Below are 22364 nucleotides of genomic sequence, written 5' to 3' on the forward strand. Positions count from 1 at the left end.
CTGTTGAGTTCAGCCGCTCAGCGAGTCGCATGTATGTGCGTGATCAGTGAAACAGATGCTGCTGGGCTCAGACAGCTGTGGAGTAAAGGCACCAATTACAGTGGCAGCCCTGCCTCTGACACACACTATTACACACTCTATAATCTACCCTGCAAATCTCACTCCCACACAGTGTCAAAGGGGAACGAGAGAGAGCGCGAAGCGAAGAGGAAAAACAGGCATAGAGAGAAAGATGAAGCTTAGAGACATGCAGAGAGTAAATGAGAGAAACGATGGACAGAAGAGGGCTGAAGTTCAGGAGAATGATGCTTAAAGACTGAAAGCACACACACACATTAAGCAGTGGCGTGAAGCCGTTCTTCTGAAACAATTTTATCAATATATTTTATTTTATTGTTCTTTTTAATAGTCCAACTTATTTTCATCAGCATTGGTCACAAGCTGATTGCTCACTAAACCCTCGAAGTAATCACCTTTTTTAGGCCATTTGGAGTTTGATTTTGTCATGAAATAAAGCAGTGATATCTAAGTGGCTGAGTTTTTTACATACTTTTTAATTAGACATTAGCGCCATAATGTTGATCATTCAGACCGATTCAGGAATATACCTTAAAACAAGTATATAAAAAAAAGAAAACAATAATATCCATTCATAGCACGATGGAGTCTCTCAGGCCTTCTCTCATGTGACTCCCCCATTTATTCTCACACCCAACTCGGACGCTTGACCAGGACCCCTTGTCGTCACTTTTCAACGAACTGGGCGTACCTTTATCGTCAATTTTCGACGCGCTGGGTGCTCCATTCATTTCAATGAGAAACCTTTGGCGTCATACACAGACGCACTGGGAATGGGAACATTATCGTCATGGTGAAATTTATGTTTTGATTTATTTATTGGTTTAGAATTTTGCCATTATGACATGTTGGAGTGTACTTCTCAATTAAATCAGCAAGCATAATTTCATTTACATTTATTTTATTTACGCTATTTAGACACATTTTAACATGTAACCCAACCCCACCCCATCCCTAAACCTACCCATTTGTGTGAACATGATATAAAACACATATAACATACGACTGCATCCACGAGTTATTCAAAAAAGTTAAATAATTCAAGTTTTCCGAGGCCAAACGATTGATTTGCATGAAGAAAATCCCCAGAAGCGATCAGCATGTCCATCCGCCGAAGATCATGAACAAACACATCAAATTTCAAATATTGCCGCCCGTACTTCAGATTTCATTGTGAAATTGCATTGGCTCTCGTATGTCTTGTGACCAATTGCGTCATTACGTCAGCATTCATTGTAAAATGTCATTGGCTCTCCTGTGTCTTGTGACCGATTGCGTCATGTTTAAGAGTCTTTTGAATTATTTGAATGAGATATGAATGAGTTCGTTCACGGGGCAGCGGGATCATCATTTCAGCGATTAAAACATCAAGATCAACTCTGTTCTTCACATGAAGACATCGTATGACTTCAGCAGACTTGGAATGCAACATGAGTTAATACTTTTATACTGTTCTGGTCAGATTTTGCAATAAATACTTCTGACTGTACATTTATTTGCCTGGTATGTGTTTTATATTGTTAAGATGTGGGTAGGTTTAGGGTAGGAGTTGGGTTAGTTGCTCCAAAATATAAAAGTAGCCTTTAAATATTAATAAAATCATGTCTGCTTTTACAAACGCAAAGAATTAAATGCGTCTGTGTATGATGCCAAAGGTTTCTCATTGAAATGAATGGAGCACCCAGCGCGTCGAAAATTGCCGATAAAGGTACGCCCAGTTCGTTGAAAAGTGACGACAAGGGGTCCTGGTCAAGCGTCCATATGTGACGAGTTGGGTGTGAGAATGTGTTGCAATGGCTGCATCCCAATTCAGAGGCTGCATTCTTTGAAGGCCGCATTCGAAGGCCGATTGCGTAACCGCAGCGCGACAAAGGCTGTCCAAATTTTAAAGCACCTACAAATGCAGCCTCCAAATGTGGCATTTATGACCTTCCCTACACCAGAATTCATTTCACACCAGTGCCAACAGGATTTTTTTTAGAGAAATTGCCATATTACACTTTTAAACGCAAGTATTCAGTTTCAACTTATTCAAATATCTATAATTATATAAATGTAAATATAGGAAAAATTAAAGCTTTACTTATTTCTTACTAATATGCGATTATGTGGTTTAAACTCTTTATTACATACAAAAATGGACTATAGCAAACACATTTGGACAGTTTATGAAACCTGTTTTCTTTTCAAACAGTTCAATATAACTTTCAAAAAAAGTCTACAAACATTACTAGCACTCATCAGGACAACCGTCACATTTGCTAGGCCACAAGAACAATCCTCAATAGTCTAGACCATCCCATTTATCAACACTCAGTCCGACCTTCGATGCTTCTGAACCCTTTACCAAAGACAGCGTACGATTTAGAGGCTCTGTTAAAAGTCAATGGGCTCAGGGGAGGCAAAATACGCTGCATCACGCTTTAACTTTACTGGTGTCGCTTTGGACAGTGTTACTTTAGTAAAACTAGTGATTTTTAGACTTTAATGTCACATTTTGTAATATTTGCCTTGTTTTATTTTTGTAATATGGATTATTTTCTCATCCTTGGTTTTGAGGTAGGCACTGCCTCCCTTGCCTCCTCAGAGGAAATGCCCCTGGCCAGCTCAGCAGGATGTGTGTAATATTTGAACATACTGCTAGAAAAGTCAGATTGCTGGACTGGAAAAACGCTGTCCATAATTGCTGCACTGGGATCAGTTTCCTTTCCTCAAATACAGACCCTAATTACTAGTGAGAAAGGAAAAACTGATTCTAGAACAGGAGGTGTAGAAACACTTAAAGGGTTTGTTCACCCAAACATTTTAATTATCCCATAATTTACTCACCTTCAGGCCATCCTAGGTGTAAAAAAGAAAAAAAAAATACACTGGCTTCTGTTACCGGCTGTACGTGAGTCTAGTTCCGACAGAAGAATGACGTCTCACCTAAGCTTACACTACTCCTATGTCATTCGTCAGATCAGAGGTCAACAAAACTGGACTTGTGTACAGCCGTTACTGGAAACCAGTGATTGTGGTTTAGAAAGTTATAAATATGGATATTCTTATAAAAATGCATTAACCCCCTGGAGCCATATGGATTATTTTTATGATGGATGGATGGATGGATGGATGGATGGATGGATGGATGGATGGATGGATGGATGGATGGATGGATGGATGGATGGATGGATGGATGGATGGATGGATGGATGGATGGATGGATGGATGGATGGATGGATGGATGGATGGATGGATGGATGGATGGATGGATGGATGGATGCGCTTTTTGGACCTTCAAAAACTCAAGACTCTATTCACTGTCATTATAAATCTGGGAAGAGCTAGGATATCTTTTTTTAATATAACTCTGATTGTGTTTAGCTGAAAGAAGAATGTCATATACAACTAGGATGGCTGGAGGGTAAGTGAATTATGGGATCATTTTTCATTTTTTGGTGAAGTAACCCTTGAAGCGCAAGTTGTTGACGTTTTGTGCCAAGGCATTATTTGGTTTCTTTAAAATTGGTTTTAATGGTCATTTCTGAAATAAAAGCAGTATAATTCTAGGACATTTTTTTTCAAGATAACACTGGTGAAAATAGATTGACCACTTGTAAAGAAAGCGCAAAGGTCCAAATACTTTGCACACACAAACTAAATAAACAGATCTAGCTAAACACATCCTCACAATATGCACACACACACGCACACACAAGTAAAGAAATTACCTCACCATACACCTCTGAAAAGACAGAAGACACACCTCTATGTCAGAGACTACAGCTTTACCCTGCAGATTTCTCAAATAAATAAATAAAAAAAGACAAACAGGAAGTGGAGGACAGAGAACAGAATCACAGGAAGTAGAGGGGAAAGCTGAAAGTAAAGGACAACTGTGAAGAGAGAGAAAGGAAGAGGGTGTTCACAGAGATAGCAGCATGCGGAGAAGCAGATTTTGGCTTGAATAACCAAGCCTGTCTGGGCGTCGCTTTCGGCAGAGATCACTGTCATTAAACTGCTACATGAGAAGACGCTCAGGATGTGTGCACAGAGGCCTGGAGAGAAAGAGAGTGGGATACGCATCCTCCCAAAAACTGGCCTGAGAAGACCCTCAACACGCAGCTCCATTGAAGACTCACTCGCCAATGAGCCGCAGGCACGCCTCCTTATTAACTAGAAGAGTAAATCAACGGAGAGAGACTGAAGATCTCCAGGGAGAGCAAGTGAGCTCTGTCACGGGTGCTAATTTTACAATCTAAATGACTCTCATAGTGTCTGCACACTATGTTAGTTCTGTTCCAAAACCCAGGAAGCACAAAATGCTTTGACAACACATTCACCACATTGCATTTTAGTTGCAGTAGGTTACGTTGCATTAAAATGAAAAAAGAAAGGAAAAAAACGTTCCAGAAACCACACTTATAATAATAAATAATAAAAAAAATCATTATGATGTATATATATGGATGGATGGATGGATGGATGGATGGATGGATATATATATGCAGCCTAATGCATATATATATATATATATATGCATTAGGCTGCATTTTTTTTGATAAAAAAAATACAGTCAAAATAGTATTATTGTGAAATATTATTACAATTTAAAATAATTGTTTTCTATTTTAATTTATTGTAAAACATAATTTATTCCTTTGATCAAAGCTGTATTTTCAGCATCATTACTCTATAGTATTCAGTGTCACATGATCCTTCAGAAATCATTCTAAAATAATGGTTTACAAAAAGAGTAGAGAAATGGAGACAGTGGAGAAAGTTGACAAAAAGAACTTTACATAACATAAATATAACAAAACAAATGTCTTTAAGGACAACTTTGATCAATTTAATGTATCCTTTGCTAAACATTTTTATTAAAAATATTAATTTCCATTAAAATAAAATATGATGTCAATGCATAAAAACACTACAAGATTTGTGGAGTGTTATATATGTTGTTGTTTTTTAAAACTTGAAATATAAGTGGTTATATTGTGGGATATATTGTGATATATTGTGGTGTGGTTGACGAGAGAAAGATGTGGGAGGAGCGAGCGAGACCCAATGAGAGGACTCATTCTCAATCACGCACCGGTCTCGCTCGCTCCTCCCATGTCTCTCGCTCATCAACCTCGCCACATTTATATTAGATTTTTTTATCCATCTCTCATCCACCCAATAATACAATGTTACTGGTAAAAGATACTTTTAAATACATACTCACATCTCAATGAAATCAGAGTTGTTTATTTCCACACAAATCTGACTTCATTCTATTGAACTTCCTCAAGAAGGAAGTTAGAAGTTCAGACTTTCCGAGCTGAATTAGTCACTCCATTTGAGTTAGGATGCTCCCTACGTGGGCAGTGCTGTTGAGTTGTTAAAGGGGTTCACTTGAACTTTATGGACTGAAACACAAAAGGCAAATTGGTTTGCAACCATGTGCCCTCCTGACCCTCGTTTTGTAGCTAACAAGCCAAATTGCATTTCGCACCTCATAGACAAACAGACCGAGCCACGTGCTTGAAAGCAGGACGGAGAGAGAGAGAGAGAGAATGAGTGAGCGACCGAGAGACAGACAGAATGGAGGGAAAGCAAGGGGTAGACAATTGCAGGAAAACAACTTCGAGGCCTGGAGAGGAAGAGACCAGGAGAGAAACAAAAGATAGACAGAGAGAGACAGCATGACGAAGGACAGAGTTCTGCGTGGCACACACACCCAGCCACCGACCTTTCCCCTTTTACACAGCGGTTTCATTGTAAGAGTTATTGTGGCCGCAGTAACCCAAACAAATAAAAACACTTCAAAACAGCTGCGAAATCTATTCGCCAGAGCCCGTGCCCATAAACGCTGGCTAAAAGACTGTGGGAGAGATGGAGATTATGGGCGTATGGAACCAAATGCATTTCTGTGTGTGATAAAAACAGCTCTGGGATTAGACTGACGAGCCGTTATGGGAGACGGAGCTTTGTTAAACATTCAGAGTGGAAAAGCCCTGCCTTACCATCAGATAAGAATGTGAGCTGGGACGAAAAAAGTATACAGCATAGAGTATGTTGTGCATCATTAGTGTCTCGATCAGATATTGAGCCACCAACCTAAAGGCTATTTAACCCTTTATTTTGTACAATCACACCGGTGTGATTAGAACATTCACATTATACATGCTATATAAATTGATGACGTGTTTTATTCATATCAGATACACACTGTGTAGGTATTAGGTAACTCTAAAATGTACTCTATTCCTCTCCCACTTCACCAGCTATGTTGTCAATCCAACAGATAAGATTCTCTAAATTGTTGTGCAAACTAACATGGTGGTGCCCATAGCGCATTATCAACTAACATGATCATTATAAAGGTTTATAATAATAATATTGTCATATCTTTTAAATACTGGCCCCCTTAAACTCACACATATGCAGCTTAAAGGATCAATTAAAGGCAGAGACAGCCGTCCGCAGCTAAAAATAACTATAGTTCTATAACGTTTAATAACTTTTAAAACGCTAATCCAGTCTGTATGCTGTAAAATATAGTGTAAAGAAAAGAAGCTCTGGCTTTTTTTGATCATTCAGCGGCTCCTACGTGAGCGTGGATGTGTCATCACAGTCTGAAGCACTGATTCGTCAAGGAAATGCATGTGGGTTATATTTGTATTTGAGAAGATTACTTGCACCATTTGTTCATTTACATTGAGAATTGCATTTAATTGTATTGTTTGTTTTCACAACTTTTTACATTGTGTTACAAACTCAGCAGACTTAAAGGGGTAAATTCACCCAAAAATGAAAATTCTGTCATCATTTAGACATGCACAAGATTTTCCAAACCTGTATAAATTTCTTCGTTCAGCTGAACACAAAGGGAAATATTTGGAAGAATGTTTGTAACCAAGCAGATCTCAACAGCCATTGACAACCATAGTATTTTTCCCCAACTAGTCAATGGCTGCTGAGATCTGCTTGGTTACATTCTTTCAAATAGCTTCCTTTGTGTTCAGCAGAACAAACACAGAAGGGTTGATTTAAAGTCAACATGAACCAGCGCTTGCAACCCATTTTACTTCCATAATGTGGCATATTTCTGGGTAGAACAAGACATTTAACAAAAAAAAAGTAGGACATGATTTTATTCATCATAAATTGATTGGATGGTGAAAAGCGAGTTATATACTAGAATGGAGCCAGACATCCCACCTAATCTTGAAACACCTCAACATTTTACGCCAATAGCCTGAAATCATATATACTTATCTATATGGCTATTAATTATTGTCATTACTGATTATTGTCAGCTGAGAGTTAAAAATAGACAATAGCTAAATAAAGACATATAGAGATAATTGTTGACATATATAAGAGTATAGAGCTTTAAATTAATGTGGGCCACATTTCAGATCAACTTGATAAGAAATTTTTATTTTAAGACTTACTTTAGACTTTAGCATCTTGGCAAATCTGAGCACAGATTGAGATATTGTTGACATGTCTATAAACTGTGAGATTAATAGAGTCTGTTTGTAGGATGATGACAAATCATGGCTCAAATAAACTAGTATTCATCACAATTTCTATTGTGAATGCTTAGTGTAAAAAAAATTGTTGTGCATATTTTGTATCTGGCTAATAAAGAAAATGTAGTTCTTTTCAGTGCACCTACAATTCTATCAACGTTTGTACATGTTACTGCTTTAATGTCATGTATTAACTGATTATTTATTTAATTTATTTATACTTTATTATTATGAATCTCGTACATATAAAATGTATTTATTTACAATTCATTTTTTAATTAAGTTATTTATAGTTTTTTTTTCCCTTTTTCCTCATCCTGTTATGTGTATGTGTGTTTCATATAAATACATACTGTATACACAAGTCATAACACACACACACACACACACACACACACACACACACACACACACACACACACACACACACACACACACAAATATTTTATATTATATTCTTCATTGAAAATCTTTCTCTCCGTTGTAGCTCTGAAATAGAATTAGTGCCCAGATTCAAAGTTCCAAGTTCTTAAATAAGTGAGAATCAGGAAAGCAATTGTACAGATTCTTCTCCTCCTTTCTACGGCAGGGGTCGACACAAATTTCTCATGTCAGACCCCTTTGAACAATCTTATGCACAATTCCCACATGCAGTAATATCCCCTCATTTCACAAAAGTACTGCTCTGAGAGCAAAAAGCAACTTAACAGTGGACTAAACTGCATCACTGCTGTGGGCGCGAGTGGGACTGAGCAGCATGAGCCGCTGAAAGTCCAGCACAGCCCACACTGATCCATGCTGCGCATTAAAGTCTCCTCTGACCAGCGCTATCAGTTATTTCTGTGACGTCCAGTGAGTTGTGCAGATAATTGGTCACAGTTTATTTGAGTTGCACAGTTACGCCCACCTTTTGTAACTGTTAGCTTCCCATGCAGCTGGTCCAGATGAAATCAGTGGTCATTTTGGTAGGAAATGTGCAATGGTACATGTCAAAATGTGTTAAATTTAGACGAGATTACTGTACTCTTATTGGTAGCTGAAAGTATACAAAGATTTTATCCACAATGACTAATTAACATGCCAGGGGATGGGAAGATGTTTAGAGTTTTTATGTGGACTTACTCCTAAATAAAAAAGGCTGCGGGAAAATCAATGCATATTCTTCTGTATATCATGAGCTTCCCATGTTTGAATATATGAACCAAAACTATGATGGAGAAGAAGATTGTTAGTGATTTAACACTTTTATTATGTTCCTCACACTTAACAGACTTGTTGAATAACAAATATGTCATATAAACTACTTTAATGGTGCATTTTGTGTTTTTAGGAGCTTGACAGTTGTGGTGTGCTTTAATTGTGTGGAACAGTCTGGATTTTCTTCTACTGTATATACACTACAATTTAATAGTTTGGGGTCTGTACGATTTCTCTTATGAGAGTCTCTTATTGCTCAACAGAACAATGAAAAATGTAATGTTGTGAAATATTTTTTCAATTTAAAAGAACTGTTTTCCTTTTGAATATTTAAAAACATGTCATTTACTCTGATGGCAAAGCTGAATTTCAGAAATCATTCTAATATGCTGATTTGCTGCTCAAGACACATTTCGGTAACACTTTACAATAAGGTTGTATTAGTTAACATGAACTAACCATGAACAACACCTCTGTTCATCATTAGTTAATCTTTGTTAACGTTAGTTCATAAATCCAGCCGTTCATGGTTTGTTCATGTTAGTTCACTGCATTAACTAATGTTAGCAAGATTTTAATAATGCATTAGTAAATGTTGAAATTAAAGCTACACTGTGTAACTTTTTTAGTTTATTCTTAGCTAAAAACACTTAGTTCTTTCAAACATATATGTGCTCATTCATGTATATTTACTTCTTTCAAGTAATAAAGTATTCTCGTAAAATTATAATATGCCATTGAAAATACATACGGGTGAGGGGTTCGAATGCCGGTCGCCATGTTGCCCCTCCATCTTGAAAGTACATTAGCCAAAGAGGGACATACCCGTAAAGTCAAGCTTCGCCTTTCGCGTTTTAACACTCGATGGCACCGTGTCGATTGTGAAGAAGGGGATTGCCAAAAATCTTGGACTAAATCAGCCACCGTAGGAGTTAAAACGAAATCAGAATTGAGAGGAACAGATACTAATATTCACTGGATGGTCATATACCTTTTCACCGCTAGATGGGGGAAAATATCACACAGTGTAGCTTTAACATTAACAAAGATGAATAATGGTTTATTAGTCCAGTTCATCATTAGTTCATGTTAGCTAATGTAGTTAACTAATGAACCTTATTGTAAAGTGTTTCTTATTAATATGAATGATAAAAACTACGTAATGTTTTTGTGAAAACTTGTCAGGATTCTTTGATGAATGGAATGTTCAAAAGAACAGCTTTTATTCAAAATAGAATTTTTTGGTAACTTTTGTAAGACTTTTTGTAAATTCTTTACTGTCACTTAAAAACTGTAACGCATATTTATATCTCTTTCAAAAAAACGACCTTCTGAACAGTAGTGTTAAGTACACAGTTTCAGGTAACTTGGAGGTGAGCATTTCATAGCACAGTTCTGTCCCCTTAAATCTGTTTCTTTGCAAAACACATTCATTTGACGGGAATTTGACTACAAACAAAACCCTGGTGAACAAGGCAGCACTCGGCGGCTCAGATGAAAATCCCTCTGAATCATATTTACGATCCCTCTCTGATATAACACGGCGTCAGGTCATTGTGGCGGCTCTCGGATCTTGCCACCAGCTCTTGTGATGTCATAATGGGTCATTTGCTAACTTCACGGATCAACTGTGGCGTGTATTAGCGCTGATCAAAGTGTGTTTGAGGTGGGGCAGTGCGGTGGGAGTGTCTTTCGGAGGCAAAGGGACACCCGGATTCTCCCCCGGGAGATTAAGGCAGAGGGCCGGCCTTCTCGCTGGGCGCAGACAGATTAGGAAGCGCCCGGCTCAGACACGGATCCCGTCAAGTGTGGTGACAGAGTGTGTTCTTGTGTGCGCGTTTGCGTGAAGGGCTCTTGATCACGCCAACCGCTGCGTTACTTTCCCAGTTGCCTGTCATCATGCACCCAACACAATCGCAGAACTTCTGTCGAGGATATGCTGAAGGTGCCATTAAAAATGCATGGCTTTTTTTGATATCCCGTGCATTTTCCCAAAAGGGTTTCCGGGAGGGCACCTCTTCCTTTCCAAACAATAGCAAAATCTCCATATAGGCGGTAATTAATTTTTTTTGTTCTAGAATCAGGCGTCTCGATTTCTTTGAAGCCCTGTAGCTACGCTACTTGTTTGCCTTTGTTTGAGCAGGGCACTATTTTTATTTCAGTCCACTGGGTTGTATTGAGAACAAACAGCTCTGTGTTTTTGTTTTTACGTTTAATACTCAAGAAACGATAGCATTGACCCATGGCTGCTTTGTCCCAAATCCCTCATCCATCTGAGAATAGGAGATACCACACCGTTTGAGGATTTAGTCAGAAGTAATCTAGAGCACATATAAGCGAAAACGAGGTACTTATCCCCCCCGATGGGCTTCCACACCGTCGCTGTTTCCAGACTGTTGCCAAAATAGCTGCAATGAAAGCGTGGTGTGGTTACAGTGGAAGACGGCGGAGGCGTTCGGCTTCTCTTTTTCTCTGTCTCTCTGTGTGCTTTTGAAACATGGCAGCGCTCTTCACATGAAAAGAGCTCTTCAAACTTAAACCGCTTTAAATGCTCTCCAGTCCTGCTGTAACATCACATTATTGACTGCGGCTCTTTATTTACTCTCATTGACTCACCAAAGGCACACAGACGCGTTTGTGAAGTGCACTAACTGAGTTTCTTGGTTTTGCGGTGGGGGGCTTTTGCTCCCTTCAGCTCCTCCTGGGAAGTTTCTAAATAGGAGTAATCACAACTTGATGGATGTTCAAGTGATTTTGGTTGGAACAAAATGAATGTGTTTGCATTTTTTGCTCTCATTTACACGTCCTATGTTTTAGGTGTTTAAATTATGCTTTTATCATTCTTGTGATGCCCCAGTGAATCATAAGAAATATAGTTTAGTGACACATGCCATAAAGTAGCTAAAAGAGTAGTATACACACACACACACACACACACACACACACACACACACACACACACACACACACACACACACACACACACACACACACACACACACCTAAAGGATTATTAGGAACACCTGTTCAATTTCTCATTAATGCAATTATCTAATCAACCAATCACATGGCAGTTGCTTCAATGCATGTAGGGGTGTGGTCCTGGTCCAATCAATCTCCTGAACTCCAAACGGAATGTCAGAATGGGAAAGAAAGGTGATTTAAGTCATTTTGAGCGTGGCATGGTTGTTGATGCCAGACAGACTGGTCTGAGTATTTCACAATCTGCTCAGTTACTGGGATTTTCACACACAACCATTTCTAGGGTTTACAAAGAATAGTGTGAAAAGGGAAAAACATCCAGTATGCGGCAGTCCTGTGGGCGAAAATGCCTTGTTGATGCTGGAGGTCAGAGGAGAATGGGCCGACTGATTCATGCTGAAAGAAGAGCAACTTTGACTGAAATAACCACTTGTTACAACCGAGGTATGCAGCAAAGCATTTGTGAAGCCACAACACACACAACCTTGAGGCGGAGGGGCTACAACAGCAGAAGACCCCACCGGATACCACTCATCTCTACTACAAATAGGAAAAAGAGGCTACAATTTGCACAAGCTCACCAAAATTGGATGGTCGAAGACTGGAAAAATGTTGCCTGGCCTGATGAGTCTCGATTTCTGTTGAGACATTCAGATGGTCAGAGTCAGAATCGAGAACATGGATCCATCATGCCTTGTTAATGCTGTGCAGGCTGGTGGTGGTGGTGTAATGGTGTGGGGGATGTTTTCTTGGCACACTTTAGGCCCCTTAGTGCCAGTTAGGCATCATTTAAATGCCACAACCTACCTGAGCATTGTTTCTGACCATGTCCATCCCTTTATGACCACCATGTACCCATCCTCTGATGGCTACTTCCAGCAGGATAATGCACCATGTCACAAAGCTTGAATCATTTCAAATTGGTTTCTTGAACATGACAATGAGTTGACTGTACTAAAATGGCCCCCACAGTCACCAGATCTCAGCCCAATAGAGCATCTTTGGAATGTGGTGGAACGGGAGCTTCATGCCCTGGATGTGTATCCCACAAATCTCCATCAACTGCAAGATGCTATCCTATCAATATGGGCCAACATTTCTAAAGAATGCTTTCAGCACCTTGTTGAATCAATGCCACGTAGAATTAAAGGAGTACTTCAGCGCTGGGAAGATGAATCTGTATTTAAACTGGGTCCTCAATGTAGTAGAAATGTGAAATTATTTTTTAATTTGGTGCCTTCTAGACTGAGAAAAGACAAAAAATGTATTTTTGTCTCATGGGGATGAAAGAATACAATTCCCAGAATGCTTCGCTGCCCTGTGAGGCCATTCCCAACGCCAACAACTTGATTACAGTGACTGAGTTAGAGAAGACACTACAATTAAAAACTGAACGTGTGTGTTCAATATAATGAGTGAGTCGCCGCGCGAGTCTCACAGCACTGAGCACTAACAGCACGAGTGAAAAAAATTAGCTGATGAGGTCTGGTGATGAGAGCTGGTAATCACGACTACACTCGCGGCATACATTCACAACGCAAGTTCAGTCTGGCACGCGTTTCAGTTCATGCCTTTGCAAGCTTAACTTTCATAGAAATTAATTTGAGAAGTTAGAAGACTTACATTGCTCACCATAGCTCCGTTTAAATGAGTGCCTGTAGCTGAGCTCTCCCTGCGAGCTGAGTGTCCCATCCCCCATGCGCAGATTCAAAACATGCGGAAATGGCTCCCTCTGCTGGCTGTAGTCTTTAGCCTTTGGCCAAACGTTCCTCCTTTGATGCAAATATCGTCAATTTGCATCATAGGAGGAATTTTTCCAGAAATAAAATGCATAAATCTCTTGTCTCAGGGGGATATGAGGGGGGAAAGCACAATCATTTGAATATACTCCAGGGTTTCTACTGATACAAGGCCATATGCTAATCGCTGAAGTAACCCTTTAAGGCAGTTCTGAAGGCGAGAGGGGGGTCAAACACAGTATTAGTATGGTGTTCCTAATAATCCTTTAGGTGTGTGTGCGTGTTTAATTATTTTAATTATATGAAACTTTGTTAAAAATGTATATATATATAAAAGAGCAGCCTAGGCCTAATTTCTGCAAAACGAATAAAAAAGTTTTTTTAGCAACTTAAGCGAAGATGACAGAATTTGCATCTATCCGTGAATCAATTCTCAAAGCTCCAGTAGTTGATAACATCAAAACAAGTTCAACGCTTCACATGCTAGATTCAAAAGCATTTTAAACTCCTGTCTGGCGGCTGGAAGAAGCGGTTTGTTGTTGTGAGGCATTGTGAGGTGCCCTGGGAAGTTTCAAACATGTGACATCTGCGCACACACACAACACACAGCTTCCAGTAGTGCTAATCTCTAAACGGACAGAAACAAAACAAACTAAACGGATCACATATGCTAGCATGTTTCTAGGGATAAGACACTAAATAGTGAGGGTGAGTTAATCCTGTTCCGGAGCAGGTGTAGGAACACAAGCATGCCAAAATCTGCCCTCTCCTCCCTCCTCTTGCCCTTTGGTCGCTTGCTGAGTCTCGGCCGTGCGTTTTCTCTTGTGTTTGATGCACGAGCCCCCATCCCCCTTCCCCCGGCTGTCATTCACAACCTCTATTAGCACACACACATTTGCAACATAACCACTGACAAACACACACCGTTTGACCAGTCGGACCTGTATATCTGCTTCCGCTGTTAATTTACATTCTTTATCATTTCGCTGGGATTTTGCATACCTGTATGAGTACGAGTCGAGTACTTCTTAAGCAAACAACACACACAATAACCAAAGAAACGCCAGCCGTTAAAACACACTAGCAACCCAAAATCACAACAACAGCAGTTAAAGACTCATGAGTTCATTGAAAAACAGGTTATAGTCAATAAACACACCATATCATAAGAGTCTTCCTTAATTTAATTTCACGGAGTCAATTTCAGCGCCTGTGATCCTCGGGATAACCCTGAGTTTGTACATGGCTGATTAACAATGCACTAACAGATGTCTTCTTTGTGTCGATACGACGTGTGTGTATGTATGCGTTCAAGCGGGGGGTTGGTAGGTACACTGGTGTGAGCGTGTGTGTGTGCTTTTCGTCTCATCCTTTTGAAAGGAAATCCCATTATAATCCAGGTTGAATGCTGAGGGCAGTCAATGTCAAACTCGTAACCTCTTCAGTATCTCCTGGTTTTGGCATTTTGAATGAAAGTAAAGCCAGAGTCCAAATCTGAAAGCAAAATCTCTTCTCAACAAGGACACAATAGTGGCTTAATCAGACGTAGTTCAAATAATAATTTTAAATGAGCCTAATTCATTTAGCACATCATAATCACCAATTTCATATGTAAATCCCTGCAGTGAATCGCACATGCACTGGAAATGAAATCTTGAGGAGTAAACAATTTTCATTCAGAAATGGCTGGTAAATTTTACTATTAATTTCAAAGAAATGTCAAGTAACGTTAAATTAAACATGACATTTTGAGACTGAGAAACATATTCCAATAATATTTGTTACAACTAAATTTCAGGTCTATTCTTTCTACACCTTACGACTTTCTAGATTAATAAATTTAGATAAGACCGTATGGGAGATTTACCACTCAACCAATCAGCAAGTTAGTCTTTTAAAGAATAACAAATGTTTCTGCAATTATTTGGAATCTTTCCTCGTAAATGCGGGAATTTTCGATTCTTTGGTATTGATTAAAGGCCGAACAATGGCAAGAGCAACCAGCTTAATCCATCAGCGCAGACACATGGGGGTTTCTATGGGGCAAACAAAAGGATTTCAGTGCTTACGTAACGCCCATATGGGTCTGAACTATGACAGAATTTGCATGGAATAAAAAATAAATTGCATTTGCATCTTATCGAAACGCTAAAGAATTACACTTTGAATATGCTTATAATACAGCTTATGAGGATTTTGACAAAGCTTACTAAACTTAACATTTCAGACTTCAAATGCTCTCAGTAAACGGCTTACAGCTCAATCAGCAACAATTTTTTTCTCTCCATAGAATAAGTACATAATGGTCTCATCCATGCTATTAAATTGGCCAATATTTATTTGTCAATAGCCATTTTCACATTTTTGATGAACAAAAGTCTTAGTTTTCCTGTCTTATTTGTAAACTCTGACAGCCTTACTAGTAATAAATAATAGCGCTGTCTAGAAAAGAGTTAACATTCTCAAACTTGTTTTTTTTCCTGGTTAAATGCCTGAAATAAGGCCTGTGGTTAACACAAGCTCGAGATATTTTCATACTACGAAATAAAATGTGTGTGAAGAAGCAAGTAGCTTCATTTGTGATCAAGATCATCAGGATGAGCAAAACTTTTAAAAATCATACATACACTTTAATGGGTTACATATACTTAAGTAGATTTCTATGCAATCTGTAACGGTGGCTATTGGACCAGTTGGGCGCCAGACAGTTTACATAAACTGACAAAGAATGTGGACTTTCCGTTAACCCCGTACAACAAAAGAGGAACACAATAAATGTCATATGATTTTGGAATTTATTTAAGGCTACAAATCGCTGTTGAGGTGTAAGTAACTGGTGAAATGGATTCACTTATTGTAGAGTTAACAAAAGTTATCCTGATATTACTTTCATGCTGTGGAAATACAAACCGGAAGACAGAAGGTGTATTACTAGAAGACTGAAGTAGACTCTTAGGGGTTAGTAGAATTGTTGACATGTAGTTTCAAAGTAACATATAGTCAGTATAATAGTCTCCAGGGGTCCCTTGCGAAAGAGATTTGAATATCTCAATGGGACTTCACCTGGTTAAATAAAGGAATTACAAAAATTATGTCTGTCAGGGGAACATCAAATTGTTAGCAGATATTAAAGGATTAGTTCACTTTAAAATTAAAGTTTCCTGATTATTTACTCAACCCCATCTCATCCAAGATGTTCATGTCTTTCTTTCTTCAGTCGATTTTTCTTCAATGGCAACCAACCATCAAGGTCCAAATCAAGGAAGTTTCAAAAGGCTTCATGGGCTCTGCCTGATCCCAGCTGAGGAATAGGGTCTGTTATCTATCTAGCGAAATCAATGGTCATTAAAAAAAAAAAACAATTTATGTACTTTTTAACCTCATATGCACGACTTCAGTGTTGTTCTTCTTCACGCCGTATGACTTCATCACGTTGGTAAGTTTAGCTAGATAAGACTCTGTTCCTCGGCTGGGATCGCTCAGAGCCTCTGAAGCCCCTCTTTTGAAACTGCACTGATTTAGACCTTCAACCCTTGGTTGCCATTGAAGTCCATTAAATGGAGAAAAATCCTGGATGCTTTCCTCAACAAAAAAAAAAAAAAAATTCTAATTTATTTTTGACTGATGAAAGAAAGACATGATAACCTTTTAATGAGATGAGGGTGAGAAATTTTTTAGGAAATTTTCATTTTGAAGTGAACTAGTCCTTTAAGCTAGCCTAGAAATCTAGATGCACCCTAGCGGCAGCAAATCTAATCTGCTGCAAGTGTTGTGTAGCAACTCTCAATACACTTCTGAGCTGTAAAAGCCAAACTCTGGTCGGGCTATAGAGTCGGTGGGCGGGGCTTAACATAATGACGGCTGAGTTGCGCTTACGTGCTTCTAGTAAACACAGAAGCTGGCGAACGCTGGTCTTTCGAAACAGCTTTGGCCGCAACTCTGGAAGACTTGGAGTTAAGCTTTTCTCTGAGAAAAGAACGGCACTGAAGTCATTCTTAAAAAGGGAAGATGTGTTCGGAGTTTTGCCGACCGTATACGGCAAAAGTTTAATCTATCAACAAGCTCTGTTTCACCTTCATTGCTGTGGTTGGTTGTAGCACTATCCTATCGCGTGCAGAAGGAGTTTGAAAGACAACCGTTTATCCCGCCCCTCGAATTGAGCCGTCAATGGTGAGTTTTCAGACCAAACTGGTGTGGCTCTGGCTTGTCAGGCTACCTTTAAGCAGAATTTGCACTGTAAATAAAGAATTTCTGTTTACACATGTTTGAATAAATATGTGTTCATTTAATTTGCATTTATTAAAGTGTATAATTAAGCTTGTTTCCGCCACGGAATAAAACAATTTAAAGAAACACACCTACTTTTTGGGACTTTAGCTTATTCACCACCGTATCCCATACATACCATTCTCATCTCTGTGCGTGTCATAACTCTGTCTGACGCTCTCACCGCTAAACTAGCTTAGCACAAAGACTTGAGGTAAACGCTCCATCTAGTATACTGCTCAGTAAGTGACAAAAATAACACCAACATTTTCCTATTTACATGTTGTGATGTGTATATGTGTACTAAGACCAACGGAAAATGAAAAGTTGCGATTTTTCTAGAACGATATGCAGAGGCAGACAGTATTGAAGTATTTTTACTTTCCAAATAATTTTGTTTTTCAAGTATGTGTGCTTATCTGTGTTCTTCTTTGGGAAAAAAAATACTTCACAACATTCAAAAACATACTTCTTACAGCAATACATTTCATATTGAATATCATTTAATACTTAATTACATTAAAAAAACGTAGTACTGTATACTTTTACTCAAGTAGTAATTCAAAGTTTTACTTGAGTACAAGTAAGAAAATTTCACAATTCACACTTTTTCCCCTCACAACTGGGAGATTATATCTCGCAATTCTGACTTCTTTTCTCAGAAATGTGAGATATATGAACTTGCATTTCTTAGAAAGAAAAAAAAACTCTGAATTGCAAGTTTTATTGCCTATGTGCACCCCATTTATTTTATTTTTTTATTCAATGGCAGAAACGAGCTTTCTTAGTATTATGCATTATTATCAGCATTACGGCCACGCGTGACCCTGCTCTCTAGATGTCGGGATGAGTACTGGCCATTAAAAAAACTATATTAGTCAAACACTAGCTATAGTGCACACGGGACACGCCGGCCTCATTACTCAGTATTGCAGTGCTAAGCACACGAGAGCGGGCAGAGGGGCGTAGATTAGAGATTATTAACACGAAACACAGACTAATCAGTTCAATAGAAAATCCCCTAAACCGCGAGAAGAACCAAGGAAACGAGAGGATGAGAGAGAAAAGACAGGAGGGAGAGAGATTATTAGAAGAATTAGCAGAGGAAAGAAAGAAAGAAAGAAAGAAAGAAAGAAAGAAAGAAAGAAAGAAAGAAAGAAAGAAAGAAAGAAAGAAAGAAAGAAAGAAAGAAAGAAAGAAAGAAAGAAAGAAAGAAAGAAAGAAAGAAAGAAAGAAAGAAAGAAAGAAGCCATTAAGAAAACAAGAGAATCATTTCAGTGGAACAAAACAGCAATTATTCTGTTGTGACGCTGTTGACAGTTTTTATAGGCATTCATGTGTGGATGCATAATGTGCTGAAGAAGAAAACGCGAGAGAGTGCGAGAGAGTGTGTGCTGACATTGATGAACTCTCCCTGTGTTCATGCACGCTTGCGGAGTGTGAAGGACCGACCACGGTGTTGATTTGGTGAAAATGAGCCAAAATGCTTGAAGACATCCCTGCTTGATACAGCAGCACATCTGCTCAGCGCTCCCGGAGCCTGCGTTAGTCTGCCGCTCCAGCACACTATCATTAATAGGTTTTGTCTGAGATGACGACTGTTGAAACCTCTTGGATCAAGCACACTACTAAATAACTAGTCATTTAGCAGATGCTTTTATTTAAAGTGACAGTGCACTTATTACATGCTCTTATTGTGTATGCATTAACCTTTAGACCCGCTTCCCTTACATAAAAGTACTCAAGTGGTAATGCTATGGAATATGTATCACAATACTGAATGATTACAATATTCCATGGGATTCAAATGAAATATGTGAACAGTAGTTACTAAAATACCATGGTGTGAATGATATTATGTGTCATATGACAGTTTTATGACAGCCACCTTATGAATGTTTTTATAACCAACCAGAGTAGAAACATAATTCTGTTATAGTGTAAGCGTTGATATACATTTTTGATCTATCCATCCATCCATCCATCCATCCATCCATCCATCTATCTATCTATCTATCTATCTATCTATCTATCTATCTATCTATCTATCTATCTATCTATCTATCTATCTATCTATCACTTCACATCCATCCATCCATCCATCCATCCATCCATCTATCTATCTATCTATCTATCTATCTATCTATCTATCTATCTATCTATCTATCTATCTATCTATCTATCTATCTATCTATCTATCTATCTATCTATCTATCTATCTATCTATCTATCACTTCACATCCATCCATCCATCCATCCATCCATCTATCTATCTATCTATCTATCTATCAATTCATCTCTATCAGAAATCCATCAATCTCTATTCTCTACCCACCCATCCATCCATCCATCCACCCATACCTATCCATCAATCCATCATCTATCTCCATCTCTATTAATTCATCTTTATCAGAAATCCATCAATATTTACCCACCCACCCATCCATCCATCCATCCATCCACCGGTATCTATCTATCTATCTATCTATCTATCTATCTATCTATCTATTTATCTATCTATCTATCTATCTATCTATCTATCTATCTATCTATCTATCTATCATCCATGTCTATCCATCAATCCATCCACCATCTCTATTCATCCAACCAAATCTATCCATCCATCCATCCATCCATCCATCTGTTGCCTTCCAAAGATCGATCTATCTATATAGATTATTATATACTATATATACTATATTTGATTCATTAATGTATTATTAAATTTTATTTACAATTTTGGTCTTCAACTAAATGAAAACTTTAATTCTTGGAAGTAGTGTGGAATACCATATTAAAACACTGGTACGTGAATCTTAGTACCACCCTACCGTCTTAGCAACCGCCAACAACACCCTGACATCATGTCATCAGTGAGTTCTGCACCGGTAAACTATCTACTAAATATTGAAAAATGTATTTTGTAGTGTAAAGGTCAGCACACGTCTGCCATTCAACCCTTATAAGGAACCTTCTAACACACATCTGCTGCACGGCAGACAGGTGACAGAGTCAAACGCTGACACACCAAAGCTTGATTCAGAGGTTTGAAATAACAAGATCTCTTTGGCTTTGACGCTGCCTGATTACTTCCACGAGAAATGACATTTTATCATGAATGAACGATCCAGAGCTTGAAAAAACACTTCGCGCTACCGGGCGTGTAAGAATGCAAACTATTCCCAATGCAAGAGGCTTACAGAGCAGCCGATCAAGCATGACACATTCAATAAAACTCTTCATCTGAGACGCTTTGTATGACATGGACAGCAACTAATTATGCATTATGCATGTGCAACTAATATGCATTCAAGATTTTATGCTAAAATAGATATGGACATATAAAAGGAAGTCTATTTTTAGGTCTTGCAACTGATTTCTTTAAATCACATTTTAATCACAATGCAGTGTAAGGTTCGGTGGTGTGGCAGATTCATTATACACTCTGGTGTGGTGTCCACTACAGGAAACAGATCTTTAACAGCAATTTTTTAACCATTCAGGGTGTGAGGTTACCACTAAACCACAATGGGTGATCACCTTTGACCCCATCCCATGATTCTATATGAACCATTTAATTAAATTAATTAAAAATAGCTGATGAAAATGTCAAAGCAGCATATGGAATCACTGGAATGGTTCTAATCTTGTTTTAACACAAAATGTGGTTTAAAAGTAGTAGTAGTAGCAGCCTACCAATATTTTCAGAAACTACATGTAACGTTATAATCAAAGTTTTTTTTTTTTTTTTTTTTTTTAGTTTACAGTAGTTTTAGTTGTATAGCACGGCAAGTTTTAACAGACATCTCGAAAACAATAATGCACATAAGTCAGGTGTTTATAAAACAACGACTCGCATCCTAAAAGCTTTCTTTTCTCGGTTGAGTGTTAGACGTGTGTGCTGGGAGCGGGTGTACAGTAAGGTGTGCTCTTGCTGAATACTGTAACAAATGCAACAAACATCAAACAACAATGATAACGTCAAACGCCGTCTACCGCCGTGACGTCACACGCGTATACATGTCTTACCTTCCGCAGTTCAAAGCGTTTCTTCTCTCTACCTGCTTCAGAAACACTTCAGCGCAATCTGGTGTCGGTTAACTTAATGCGTGTCCAACATGGAAAAGTACAGTCCGCTCGCGACTCCTGCTCCGGCTCTGATCTGTGCTGTTACTCGCGGAGCATCGAAACTTCCCGGTAAAGCGACAGGAGCCGAGACGCGCAGTGCAACACGTGGATGACAGACAGAGAGAGAGACAGACAGACATACAGACAGACGCACTGAAACACTGAAGCTGAGAAGCTGAAAGTCATTTCTCACGGGAATAAAGCTGAGGCAGGGAGCGGTGAGGCGACACCTTATACAGAACCACAGCGACACCCTTCGGTCAGAGAGGGACACATTCTCAATCATCTATCTATCTATCTATCTATCTATCTATCTATCTATCTATCTATCTATCTATCTATCTATCTATCTATCTATCTATCTATCTATCTATCTATCTATCTATCTATCTATCTATCACTTCACATCCATCCATCCATCCATCCGTCCATCTATCTATCTATCTATCTATCTATCTATCTATCT

General features: G+C 38.6%; 1 protein-coding gene across 3 annotated transcripts in view; it reads right to left on the minus strand.

The window, feature by feature from the left end:
• The window catches only part of plxnb3 (plexin B3), a 124020-nt gene extending 101957 nt beyond the window's left edge, over positions 1–22063 (minus strand). For 2 of the 3 annotated variants that reach the window (XM_067414357.1, XM_067414353.1), the window contains exon 1: positions 21800–22063. The gene's annotated coding sequence lies outside the window, so the exon portion shown is untranslated. Of the gene's footprint in view, positions 1–5290; positions 5475–21799 lie in introns of all 3 variants that reach the window. The other variant, XM_067414358.1, reaches the window with a different exon arrangement.
• Positions 22064–22364: the final 301 nt, after the last annotated feature.

The sequence above is a fragment of the Pseudorasbora parva genome, chromosome 13 (genome assembly GCF_024679245.1).
Source record: "Pseudorasbora parva isolate DD20220531a chromosome 13, ASM2467924v1, whole genome shotgun sequence".
Taxonomy (NCBI): domain Eukaryota; kingdom Metazoa; phylum Chordata; class Actinopteri; order Cypriniformes; family Gobionidae; genus Pseudorasbora; species Pseudorasbora parva.